Source organism: Pongo abelii, chromosome 3 (assembly GCF_028885655.2).
Source record: "Pongo abelii isolate AG06213 chromosome 3, NHGRI_mPonAbe1-v2.0_pri, whole genome shotgun sequence".
In the NCBI taxonomy this organism is placed as follows: Eukaryota; Metazoa; Chordata; class Mammalia; order Primates; family Hominidae; genus Pongo; species Pongo abelii.
In genome coordinates this window covers 195,682,072-195,695,180 of record NC_071988.2, presented here as the reverse complement: position 1 = coordinate 195,695,180, position 13,109 = coordinate 195,682,072, and the positions used below count along the sequence as shown (strand labels likewise).

General features: G+C 38.5%; 1 pseudogene; it reads left to right on the top strand.

Annotated features, from left to right (window-relative positions):
- Positions 1–11,529: 11,529 nt before the first annotated feature.
- LOC100441411 (large ribosomal subunit protein uL18-like) lies at positions 11,530–12,447 on the top strand (annotated as a pseudogene).
- Positions 12,448–13,109: the final 662 nt, after the last annotated feature.

Below are 13,109 nucleotides of genomic sequence, written 5' to 3'. Positions count from 1 at the left end.
TTCCCTTTGCCCGCTGGTCCACAGTCAAAGGCCAGGAGCCCTGCCCACTCCTATGCTCAGTTCTCCTGCTTGAACCCCAGCCTATGCCACAGGAAGTGGCCCCTCAAATAACATGCAGTACCCCCTTGCCCATCAGCAGAACTCTGTTTGCCTTTTAACAATTTTAAACATACTTCTTTTCTTTTTAAAAATTATTTTAGATTCCAGTGGTGCATGTGCAAGTTTGTCACATGCGGGTACTGCATCATGTTGGGGTTTGGGCTTCTACTGAACCTGTCACCCAAATCATGAACATTGTACCCACTAGGTAGTTTAGGAAGTTTTTCAACTCTTGCCCTTTTGGAGTCCCCACTGTCTATTATTTTCATCTTTGTAAACATACTTATTTTCTAGTCTCTTTCTAAATGAGGATCTAATTATAGTGGCTGTTTTTTCTGATGACTATAGATTGTTTTTCCCTGTATTTTCTCTCCTCTCTCTCTCTCTTTTTTTTTTTTTTTTTTTTTTTTTTTTTGAGACAGGGTCTCACTCTGTCACCCAGGCTGGAGTACAGTGGCATGATCATGGCTTACCATAGCATCTACCTCCCAGGCTTAGGTGATTCTCTCACTTCAGCCTCCCAAGTAGCTGGGACTACAGGTGCATTCCACCATAACTGGCTAATTTTTGTATTTTTTGTGGAGACAGCATGTTTCTGTCTCTACATGTTTCAGCATGTTGGCCAGGCAGTTCTCAAACTCCTGGGCTCAAGTGATCCTCCCGCCTGGGCCTCCTAAAGTGCTGGAATTACAGGCATATGCCAGCATGCCCTGCGTTTCCTGTATTTTGTAATTTAGAATTGTGAGTACAAGTTGGGTGGGACATTACCTATAGGACTCCTGTGCAACCTAGGTTGAAAATAGGTCTTCCTAGAGAAGGCTTTTAGTCACTCATATTAGGGGGCATCAGTATTGTATTGTTGTCAACCTGAGAATGCTTTTTACATTATTTTGTGGAGAATCTAGGTGTCATCCAGATAGTAAAAACTCAAAGCCTAAACCTGAGTGAGAGCAGCCTAGGGTTCAGGTTTTCCAATATCCTCAGGATTTTCCTTTGCTTCCTCTTTTCCTAGTAGATCAGGCCAAGCACAAAAGTTTGTCTCCTACTGGGAAAGGATAAACATTTTCAGTTCTCCCGCTTCACAGATCTACAGTAATTCAAAAGTTCTTTATTTAAGGGTCTTAGGTCTAAATTTCTGCCTTTCATGGGCCCAGAGATTTGTCTCCTGTACTTTCATGGCCATTAAAATCCAAACCCATTGTTAATTATACTGACAAAAAAATAAACCCATAGCCATCAAAAGATCAGTTTGCAGGGTATTTTCCTTTCTTTCTTTGTAGCATTTAAAAGCATGCTTATTATATTTTAGCTTATCTAAGTAATTTATAGTAAGAGAGTTTTCAGATGAACTTAGCAACATTGCTAGAAATCAAGGCTAATGTTATACTTTGAACATTTTTGTTCTTATTATATGTCAGGATTCCTTTGGATATGGAGTCCCTTCTGGAAGTGGACTGGTTTGATAACCACGTTTGATTCCTTATAGACTTACATTGAAAATGTCTTCTTAGACAAAGTAAAAAGAAAATTTGTGCAATTATGTGCCCGTCTCAATCGACAATACAATCCATATGGAGAGAGCAGCTCCTCCTTCTGCTCACCCCTCACGAACATGGTTCAGAATTTTCTCAGTATGGGTTCAGTGGCTAATTCCTATAATCACAAGCTTTGGGAAGCTAAGGTAGGAAGATCACTTGAGGCCAGGAGTTTGAGACCAGGCTGCGCAACATAGCAAGACCCTGTCTCTACATAAAAAATAAAATAAAATTAGCCAGGCATGGTGGTATGGGCCTATCATCCCAACTACTTAGGAGGCTAAAGTGAGAGGATTACTTGAGCCCAAGAGTTTAAAAGTCTGAAGCTATGGTAAGCTATGATGGCACCACTGCACTCCAACCTGGGTGACAGAGCAAGACTTTGTCTCAAAAAAAAATTTTTTTTCTCATGCCCTCCAAAACAAAACAAGAATGGTTTTTTACTAGAAAGGTTCCTTGAAATCAGCTTTGCAAAAATAAAAAGAATGGAACAACCCATTCTCAAAGAAATCCAGCTCTCCTGGAGAAATCATGATTTAGACCTTAATTCTAATATTTGGAATTCTTCTTTCCATTTTCTATTTTTCTTTGGTATGACTTTAATAGACATCTTTGAGTGGGAACATTACAAAATCATGTCTTTACAACACCAAAATTAACTTTCAATTTGATCAATTTAGTCAAACCCTACAATACATTTTTTAAAAGTATATTATTTTATTGAATTGAGTAATAATAATTAGAGGGATTATTTAGAAAAAAATTAACAGTGACATTGGAAAAGTAAGTAAGGGAATGCAAATTTATATGTTGGTTAGAATATTCAGAAGGCCTTATGATTTTTGAATTTTAGCAATGCTATTTCTATCAAAATTTTACAGATCTCCCTTAAAAAGGTATTGTTTAGCCTCTATTTTACATCTAATGTACTGGTTACATCCACCACATAATAGATGGTGGACACCTATTTTACTGGTTACCCATGCAGTCAGAGAGAATTTGGATCTAGCCTAAATTCTTCCTTCTGCAATTCAAATGTATTTCCTCTGGCCCTATTCTTAATGGAGATCAGATTCTTACAAACAACCCTCCTCTTCTTGAAGGCTCCCCTCTTTTTCATGCTTTCTATTTCATTGTCTTAGGTGTACAACCTCCATGAAGGATGTCCTGAAGGGGAGAGTTCAAGATCAAGTGATATGTCTCTCTTCATGACCTAAGAAATATAATTTTCTTCTTTCTGGTTACATTAACAGTGAGAATTTCTCTTCAAATAACACATGGAAGCCTAAGGTGCCACAGAAAGTGTACCATTTTAAACCCCACAGAGGCTTCAAACTGTTAACTCTAGTAAATGTTTCCCCAGCAATGCTGTTTGTTGAATAACTGTAGTTTGAGTTTTTCTGTCATCAAAATCAAAGAAAAAAGTTCTGACCATTTCTGACATGAATTATATTGTTGAAGGGTAAAGTGTGATTCCCTTTCTGTCTCCCTTTGACCTGTTTCCAAAGTGAAGTTAAATGGAGTGTTAACCCAAAATCAGTCAATCTGGACACACTCTATCACATGTATTCACCATCTATCCTGTATCCCTGCTCTGTTCCTCCCCTGCACCCCAAACATATGCATAAAGTCTTTCTTTGATCTTCAATAATTGATTCTTGTGTCTAACATTTTCTGATATTTACACACTTTTATTTATACATATGCATAGGTCATCTATACACATGTCCATTTAATCCCAAAGTAACCACTCCAAAAGACAAGAGGACAAATCATTAATAACTATAATAGCTGCTAATTATTAAGTAGTTCTTATATTCCAGGTTTTCTGTTTGGTGCTTCATATAAGTTACCATACTTAACTCTTTTAGCAACCTGTTGTAAGTTGAATTGTGTCCCCAGCAAAAAAAACACATGTTAGAGTCTTAACTCCCACTACCTCAGAGAAGGAGGGCCAGATATGCCAAGAAAAGGCCATTACCTATAGAGGTGTGGGCTGTCCAGTCCATGAGGGTGCCTGGCCAGGGCAGCAAGTGCAGCTAAGATTCAGTCTGCGCTCCTCCTACCAGGCTGTGTGCCATGGAGCTGCACCGTGTCTGACCAGCAAAAGGTGCCTCTTCCCATAGGCTATGTGTGGCCCTATGCAAGAAATTATTATCTCAAGATCACGGCATTCGCATTGGACTCTCAGACAGGAGGCAGAATAAAAAGATCTTTGGTCACTGTACGATTAGAAAGCAGTACTTTATAAACCTGATGGTTCTATGCTTTCGAGATTCTTTTTGTTTTTCTTCAGTTTTTCCTTTATCTTTTGTTGCTAGTGTTGAAAAATCCCTTTTGTTGAGCTAAAGAAGAAATGCATTTCTTGTTTTTGCTTTTTCCACATTGAAACCAAACTTCAAGAGGAAAAACATACCACACACAAACTGTATGAACTGCTAGACAGCAGATAGGCAGAAATACATACCAGTGATGTGCCAGGGCTCACGAATTAGTCAGATCAACATGTGAAGCCCAGCTCTGCTGTGCAAATGGGGCAAACTAACCTCCTAAGTCTCATTTTCCTCACTGGAAAAGTCACTCAACACATTTTTACTAGGCAGTGTCTGGCCCTGTTTTAGCATTCCCAGATTAGGGTCTATATGCTCATGAAGATTAAATTCTAGATTAGGGTGGTAAAAAAGGGGAAGACAGACAACGCTAAAAAATGCATATAATTTAATTTGCAAAATCCTCCTCCTCACAAATACATCAGTATGCATTTCTCTTTTGCATTTCTTGGTATCTTATTAGCCAGAGAGCCATTGATCTGCAAGGGTACCAGGGAGAGATCAAAGTAAAGCAACAGGAATGCAAAGTTATTCAAAGAGTTAATATTTAGTTTCGGACATCCAAATAAGCTTTCCAAATCAATAGCAAGATAATAATTCTTGACGCCAGGTGAGGTGCCTCACATCTGTAATCCCAGCACTTTAGGAGGCCAAGGCAGGAGGACTGCTTGAGCCCAGGAGTTCAAGACCAGCATGAGAAACACAGCGAGACCCTGTCTCCACAAGTACTAATTTTTTAAAAGTTAGCTGGGTGTGGAGAAGCACACATGTACTCCCAGCTACTCGAGAGGCTGAGGTGGGAGGATCGCTTGAGCCAGGGCAGTTGAGGCTGCATTGAGCCATGATCGTTCCACTGCACTCCAGCCTGGGCAACAGAGCAAGACCCTGTCTCAATAAAATAAAAATAAATAGGACTGGCTGACTAGATCACAGATTTTATGTATACTGGGCATCTACTTACACTTGGAGTAGGGACGCAGATATGTGGTGGACGGAGTTGAAAGTGCAAGAAGTCGGGGAGGGGAGGAGAAGAGGAAATCAGACACCAGTGGTTTTTTTTTTCTACTTCATTTCCTGGGACCCAACCTCAAACATCCGGATGAATGAGGAGAAGCCCGGGCACATTGGGGTTTGTGGGTGACTTCTACAGATGTAGTACAGACAGGCTACCAAACAGGGCTGCCAGGTAGACAACAGGAAGCCCAGTTAAATTTGAATTTCAAGTAAACATAAATAATTTTTATTATAAGTATGTCTCATTCAATATTTGGGACATGCATTTTTTTCCACTGTTTCTCTGAAATTCAAATGTAATTGGACTTCCTATATTTATATTTGTGAAATCTGGCAAACTTATCCCAGGAGAACTGTTAGCTTGGGGCCTCAGCCCCCCATGGCATGGGCATGATGGCACAGAAGTGACAGTGGGAGTGTTGACAGCTAGGCCTAAGGAAGCATTCTTGCTCGATGTGTGGAGTTCTTGGATTGTCTGGCCCATTGTAAGTGCTCAATAAATATTACCTATTACTATCATTGTAGCAATCAGTGGAATACCCTTTTAGGTCCCTGGAGATATGGGAGCAGGGGAGGGAGAAGAATGCAGTAGACAAGAATAGAAGAAATGAGCTAATATTTTTCCATGAGTGAATTAGCACTGGCAAGGCTCCTATTGGATAAAAGATGATGAGGCATTCTGGTGTCAGGAACGAATGTTCAGAATCCAGCCCTCATGCTGATCAGAGAGTCTCATTGGGCCCTGGGCCAGTGGACTAAAAGAAAGCAGAGCTCTAACAGCACAAAGAACTATAGGCCTGGAAATACAGTAGTCCATCATACCTGCCCCCTAGGGAACACAGGAAGAGATCCAGTATATGTGTGAGAGACACAGAGTGGATATCTTTTAAAATAAGTGGGGTGAATTAGGTTTACTGCATTGGAAAACTACTGGAAAGCCAGCTACCAATTAAAAGGACCAGAAAATTCCTTGCTGTTGACTCAAACTCAAGAAAAGCATACAGTGATCTTTTCGAACAGCTTTGCCTTCTGAGTTTATGGCAAAATCCTCCTAATCAGTAATGTGAAGTCTTTTGGAAAATGAAAAGAATGTCCTAAAACCAAATTAAAAAGGCAAAACGGTGGTCATGAAATTGACAACTTACTGGTAACTCTGCCTTTTTTGCCCTGTGAAAATGCACTTTTACTTATGGATTACTCAGCCTTAAATTTTTCCAATGATGTTACAGAACCGTGAAAGTATTTCCACACCAGCATGTTCCTGTCAGCTAAGAAGTCATAAAGTGTATATGCAATCTTTTTCCCAATGATTGGCATACGAACTTGGAAAGTTGGCAGAAATAAATGATGACTGACAATTTCTACATAGCATCTTATTGTGCTTTGGTTTACAAAGTCATTCAACATGATATGGGCTTCACACATTTATTTTGTTTTGTTTTATTTTATTTTATTTTATTTTATTTTATTTTATTTTATTTTAAGATGGAGTCTCACTCTGTCACCCAAGCTGGCGCGATCTTGGCTTGCCGCAACCTCTGTCTCCCGGGTTCAAGCAATTATCCTGTCTCAGCCTCCCGAGTAGCTGGGATTACAGGCCCATGCCACTATGCCCAGCTAATTCTTGTATTTTTAGTAGAGACAGAGTTTCACCATGTTGGCCAGGCTGATCTCTAACTCCTGACCTCAGGAGATCCACCAACCTCGGCCTCCCAAAGTGCTGGGATACAAGCGTGAGCCACCGCGCCCAGCCTAGCTTCACACATTTCTTAAGCACAGTATAGCAGAAAATGGCCTTGCATATAGTATGGACAAGAAGGTAGTCCTGCATCAGTTGCTCTTTAGAGCAATGATCTGCGCCAATCAAATGCATCCTGGCCTCATGTATCCAAGGTTTATATCATCTGCTTTTAATAAGGCTACTGTGGGTTAGAAGAAACAGCTAATAATATTTTTTATTTCTAAGTGACATGTTGACACATAATGGAATTAACTATTTGTAATAGGCTGAATTGTTGCCTTGTAAATTCTTATATCATAGTTTTGCCATTTTGAGAATAAATACAGTTTCTATTTTGTTAAGAAATTAGACTAAACCAAATAGCTAAATGCTAATAGTATGAAGCACCACAGAGCATGGCTAAATAAGCCATCTATGTTGTCCTTATGTATCTGAAGTTTTTGTGGTCTGCTCAAGTTTTTCCCTAAAAACTTCCCTCAATATGAGCTGTATATTAAGGTTCTGATATGGTTTGACTGTCCCCTCCAAAATCATGTTGAAATTTAATTGCCATTATAACAGTATTGACAAGTGGGACCTTTAAGAGATAATTAGGTCCTGAAGGCTCTGCCTTCATGAATAAATTTATGCTGTTATTGTGGGAGTGGGTTAGTTATAAGGGGAGTGTGCTCCTGATGAAAGGGTAAGTTATTTTCTATTCTTTCTCTGTCTCTTGCATTTGTCACTTGCCTTTCTGCTTTCTGCCATGGGATGACACAACAAGGAGGCCCTCATCAATGGCTGAGCAAACACTAGTACTATGCCTTTGGACTTCCCTGACTCCAGAACCATAAGCCAAATAAACATCTTTTCTTTATAAATTACCTAGTCTGTAATACTCTGTTGTAGCACCAGAAAATGGACTAAGACAGGTTCCATCAGAGGTATTACAGTCACAACAAAATGCTATAAGGAAAAAATTGAAAAAAATTTAAAAATAAAAGAGATAAAAGACCAAAAAAAGAGAATTATAGCATATGAAAGTATTGTATTCACAATAAGGATACAAATATAAGGTTTTCTTATTATTAATAGTTTAAAATAAATTTCAAATTGAGAATAATTTCTCCAGATTACCTTCATTTTAACTTTTTTAGTAAATGCTTTCTTTATCAACCATGCAAGTGAATGTGCTAAACTGGTTAGGGAAGACTGGATAAAGTACTGAAATGGTAAAGCAATTTTTCTTGGTAACATTGTTTCATTTCAATAAAAATATCTATAGGTCCAACTAAGTTTTTTGGCCTCTAGAAAAACAATAATGACTAGAAGAGCTAGTCCATGTATGAACTTAGATTTGTATATCTTAGATGAAGCCTTATCTTTGCATTAAAACCATCTTCAAAAGACATTTACTAAGCAACACTGTTGGTGATAAATCAACTCTATAAGCATTAAGTGTGTTATTAAAAATATTTGAAACTAACAAAGTCACTTTTTTAAGAAAAAGTACCTTAGTATATTAATAGTTAAGATTTTTTTTCTTAAACAATTTAATGTCATAAGGTTCATAGCAGTTTCTTCCCAACTATTTTATGGAGAAAACCAGGTGAATCATGAATCACCAAAGTCTCCTTGAGGTTAGCTGAAACCAACAACCATCCAAAGAGAAAACATAATCCTTGGAGACCGCTTTTTATAAAACAGTAAATTCCAAGACCCTACAGAGAAAATGTGAATTTAGATAATCTTTGACAGACATTTTTTTCCTTTTGTTTCCAGCTTTATTGAAAAGGTAATTTTTAATTATCCAGGGTTATAATTATAGCAATTAAAATATAAAATGAAAAGCCAAGATACTGATAATGATTGGCATCATATACGGTCATAGTCACGATAAAACTTTATCAGTTCAAGTTGCTAGATTAGACAAAATGTTAATCTCCTGTCCCTTTTCAAATGGTTTTTAACATCAGATAGAATTATAATCTAAATTCCACTATACAAAGGTCTCTTGTTTAACAATTTAGAATCACTGTTTTTCTTCATTATCCTTCCTTTTGACTTTTTCACATCTAAAGATGTGTCCACTAGTAATGATCAATGGAAATAGGTGAAATTCAAATGAACACTTATTACAATTCTGGCAAAAGTAAGGATGGGAAGAGATGTGAAGTGAGTGGCTACAATTAGTAGCAAATACATGACCCTGAATATAGAAGTCACTCTATAAATCCTTAATTAAATAATTAGGGACCTAATTAATTTTTGCCTTCTGGCCATTATCACATCTAATCAAAAGTTGATTATAACTATAATACCATGTGAAGCTACTCATGATCATAAGTTATATTTTTAAAAAACAATGGGAAAATTAATGACCACTTAAAATGCACACAACTTTATTATTCCAGTCTCACAAAACCTTTGGAAACCACAGCTGTTGATAATGTTTTTGATTTGCCAGATCCTGTAACAGTCCACTTACTTTGCCTTGAACATGGCATTTGTACCACATTAAAGTTTGGCAAGCTTAATCTTTGCTAACCACTGGCAAATGTGAACATGCTATAAAATATAAAAATATGTTTCAGCCAAAGCCATTATCAGGTACATATTTCCTTGGATTTGACTAAGTAACCTCTAATTTGTTCATGCGCACTTGGCCATCTTTACATTCTGTGTGATGATCATGCTTGCAATTTATATATTATGTGTCTGACAGCCAACTAAAGCTCAAAGTGCTATCGAAGAAGAAAACAAAAAGGAGAGGAAGAAAGAAATCCTATTTTACTTCTGTTAGTGTGAGAATGAACTTCCATAAACTATTAGAGGAAAGTCTTCCAACAGTGATCTTCCCCATCCTCCCACCCTACCTGCCCCATACTAAAGATATTTTTGAAAAGCTGCCATATTCTGTTTCTACATCATCCCATAAGAGAATCTACCCCTGCATTTATCTGGTGACAAGCCTCAGAATAGTGTAAGAACTAAGGTCTCTGGCCCTTTACCAACCCCAAGCTCAAAAAAAAATTATCTCTAATATTCCAACACAATGGAGTTCTTCAGTCTGGAAATCCACATCCTCCATTAAGGCGGCATCGAGCAAGTAGTGTGCGATATTGAAATCATTGCTCTGTTTTGTTCATCCATGCATTTACACAAGGCCAGCAATGTGTGATACATGGTTGAGTTTGTGCTTTAGTCTTACTTCTCCCACAATAGGCCTCACAGAAAACTTTTCATTAAATTCCCATTTATTGACTAACTTTCCCATTTAAAATCTCAATAACCTTTCAAGTATGGCATCTTACATTTATCTCACGACATGTTGTGAAGTAGAAAAAGTAGGAATTATGTAATGATTTATCATATATAATCAAAGGGAATGGCTAATTTTCAGAGCAGGACCAGAACTAACATCCCCTCATCCTAGCTCTCCATCCAGGCCCACCTTTCAGTGTCTTGTGACAGGGACCACATTCTATTTACTTTTCAGACCCAGGAGATGGATGCCTGTAATGAATATAAAACACTGAACATAAAAAAATGCAACAAATCAACCCCCCCTCAAACAAACCAAACCAAAACAGAAAAACAGATGCTTCTTCCTAAGAGTCATTTACTGTTCACTGACTCATTTGACAACTTATTGAGCTTCTACTAAGTTCTAGATGCTATCTTCGACATTGTTCACTTCAAGGAGTGAGATAACATGGAAAGGTAGCTATCACAGTGCCTGATGTGTGGGGGGCAATCAATAAAGTACATTTTCTTCCTTCTCAAATGTTTATCCTTGAACTAATCAATCTATCAAAATCCATATGCAATCAAAAGAAAAGTATTCACTTCTGATCCAAAGTCATCATTCCTTTATACCTCCATATCTGTGGTTACATACTGTGACATTTAGGCACGAGCTATCAAGCCAGAGAGAATAAACCACACTCAGGCAGAATCATGGCTTATGATTTGTGGTTTGCTGTTTTTTTGTGGTAAAAGGGAAGAGGAAAAAGCCAGTCAAGTGCCCTGGTATTAATAGGCTCTATCAGTATATACTCCTCCCCTGTCCCACCTCACATACTCACACAGACTTTGGGGAGGAGGTATTATTAATCTAAACAAATAGCTTGCAATTGACAATAAGCATTCTACTATCTTCTCTGGTTATTTAAATTTAACTTTCATTTACAAGCAATTTATACAGACAGACATAGCCTTGAAGCCAACACTTTCTGCCCTAACTTGCATCCTGTTTTCTATTTGCTTTTCTTTTTTTTTTTCTGCTTGGCTCCCAAGACTAGGTCATATATGAAGGGGAAGCCAATCTGAGGCATCATTAATGTGCAGTTTTCATGATCGACGCTAATCACTACCGCCAAATTGTTCGTGCGGTAATCCACACTGATCACCGAGACATCTAGAATGAATAGATCCTTGTATAAACAGACATAGTGGTTGTAGCTCCAAGATAATTAAAGAACTCATCTATGACCTCTACTGGTCATGTTACCAAAATACAACAGCTACCATTCTTTCAGAAGTGTTTTCATTTATCAAAAATATATTTTTCAGCACCTACTATGTACCAAGCATTGTTTAAAGGATTGCAGTAAATAAAACACACAAGACCCTTTCCCTCTTAAAATTCAGCAAGGGAGACATTTAAACTATAAACATTATAAGTAAGTTCATTGTAGAGTATTTTAGAAGGCAATAGGTGCTTTCAAAAAGAGAAAAAAGTAGATCAAGGTAAAGGGAATCAAAAGTACAGAAGAGGGCCCTTTTCCCCCACTGGGGCTGGTCTCTGTCGAGCCACGGATGTGGATCTCTGTTCTGCAGGATGGGGTTTGTTAAAGTTGTTAAGAATAAGGCCTACTTTAACAGATACCAAGTGAAATTTAGAAGATGACGAAAGGGTAAAACTGATTACTATGCTCAGAAATGCTTGGTGATACAGTATAAAAATAAATACAACACACCCAAATATAGGTTGATAGAGATATCATTTGTCAGATTGCTTATGCCCGCATAGAGGGGGCTATGATAGTCTGCACAAAATATGGTGTGAAGGCCGGCCTGACAAATTATGCTGCAGTGTATTGTACTGGCCTGCTGCTGGCCCGCAGGCTTCTCAGTAGGTTAGGCATGGACCAGATCTATGAAGGCCAAGTGGAGGTGACTGGCGATGAATACAATGTGGAAAGCATTGATGGTCAGCCAGGTGCCTTTACCTGCTATTTGGTTGCAGGCCTTGCCAGAACTACCACTGGCAATAAAGTGTTTGGCGCCCTGAAGGGAGCTGTGGATGGAGGTTTGTCTAACCCTCACAGTAGCAAACGATTCCTTGGTTTGTCTGTCCCTCACAGTACCAAATGAATTCTTGGTTATGATTCTGAAAGCAAGGAATTTAATGCAGAAGTACACCAGAAGCACATCATGGGCCAGAAGTTTGCAGATGACCTGCGCTACTTAATAGAAGAAGATGAAGATGCTTACAAAAAACAGTTTTCTCAATACATAAAGAACAGCGTAACTCCAGACATGATGGAGGAGATATATAAGAAAGCTCATGCTGCTATATGAGAGAATCCAGTCTATGAAAAGAAGCCCAAGAAAGAAATTAAAAAGAAGAGGTGGAACTGTCCCAAAATATCCCTCGCTCAGAAGAAAGATCGGGTAGCTCAAAAGAAGGCAAGCTCCCTCAGAGCTCAGGAGCGGGCTGCCGAGAGCTAAACCAAACAATTTTCTATGAGGATTTTTCAGATAAAGACAATAAACTTATGAACAGAAAAAAAAAGACGGAAGAGGTAGAGCTGGAGAAGTACACTGCAGAATTAAATTAGGTGCTCAGGATAAGTGTCAGTGAGAGAGTGGAATTCAGCAAAGCCTTGAAGGAGGTGAAAGCCTCAGCCACTACTAACACTAGTAGGTTCTCAAATTAGTTAAATTAGACATTGTATTAGTCTGTTCTCAAATCTCTACAAGGAACTACCTAGGACTGCGAAATTTATTAAGAAAAGAGGTTTGACTGAGTCACAGTTCCGCAGGCTATACAGGAACCATGACTGGGAGGCCTCAGGAAACTTACAATCATGGCAGAAGGTGAAGGGGACGCAGGCATGTCTTATATGGCCAGAGAAGAAGAAAGAGAGTGAAAGGGGAAGTGCTACACACTTTTAAACAAACAGATCTCATGAGAACTCACTATCACGAGAACAGCAAAGGGGAAGTCCGCCCCACCAGTGATCCAATCACTTCCCACCTGGCCCCTCCTGCAACACTGAGAATTACAATTTGACATGAGATTTGGGTGGAGATACAGAGCCAAACCATATTAGACATCATCCTGGAAGTAGTGTCCATTTTCACAGAGAGTTTCTAAAATGGTTTTGGAGTCAACCAGACTTG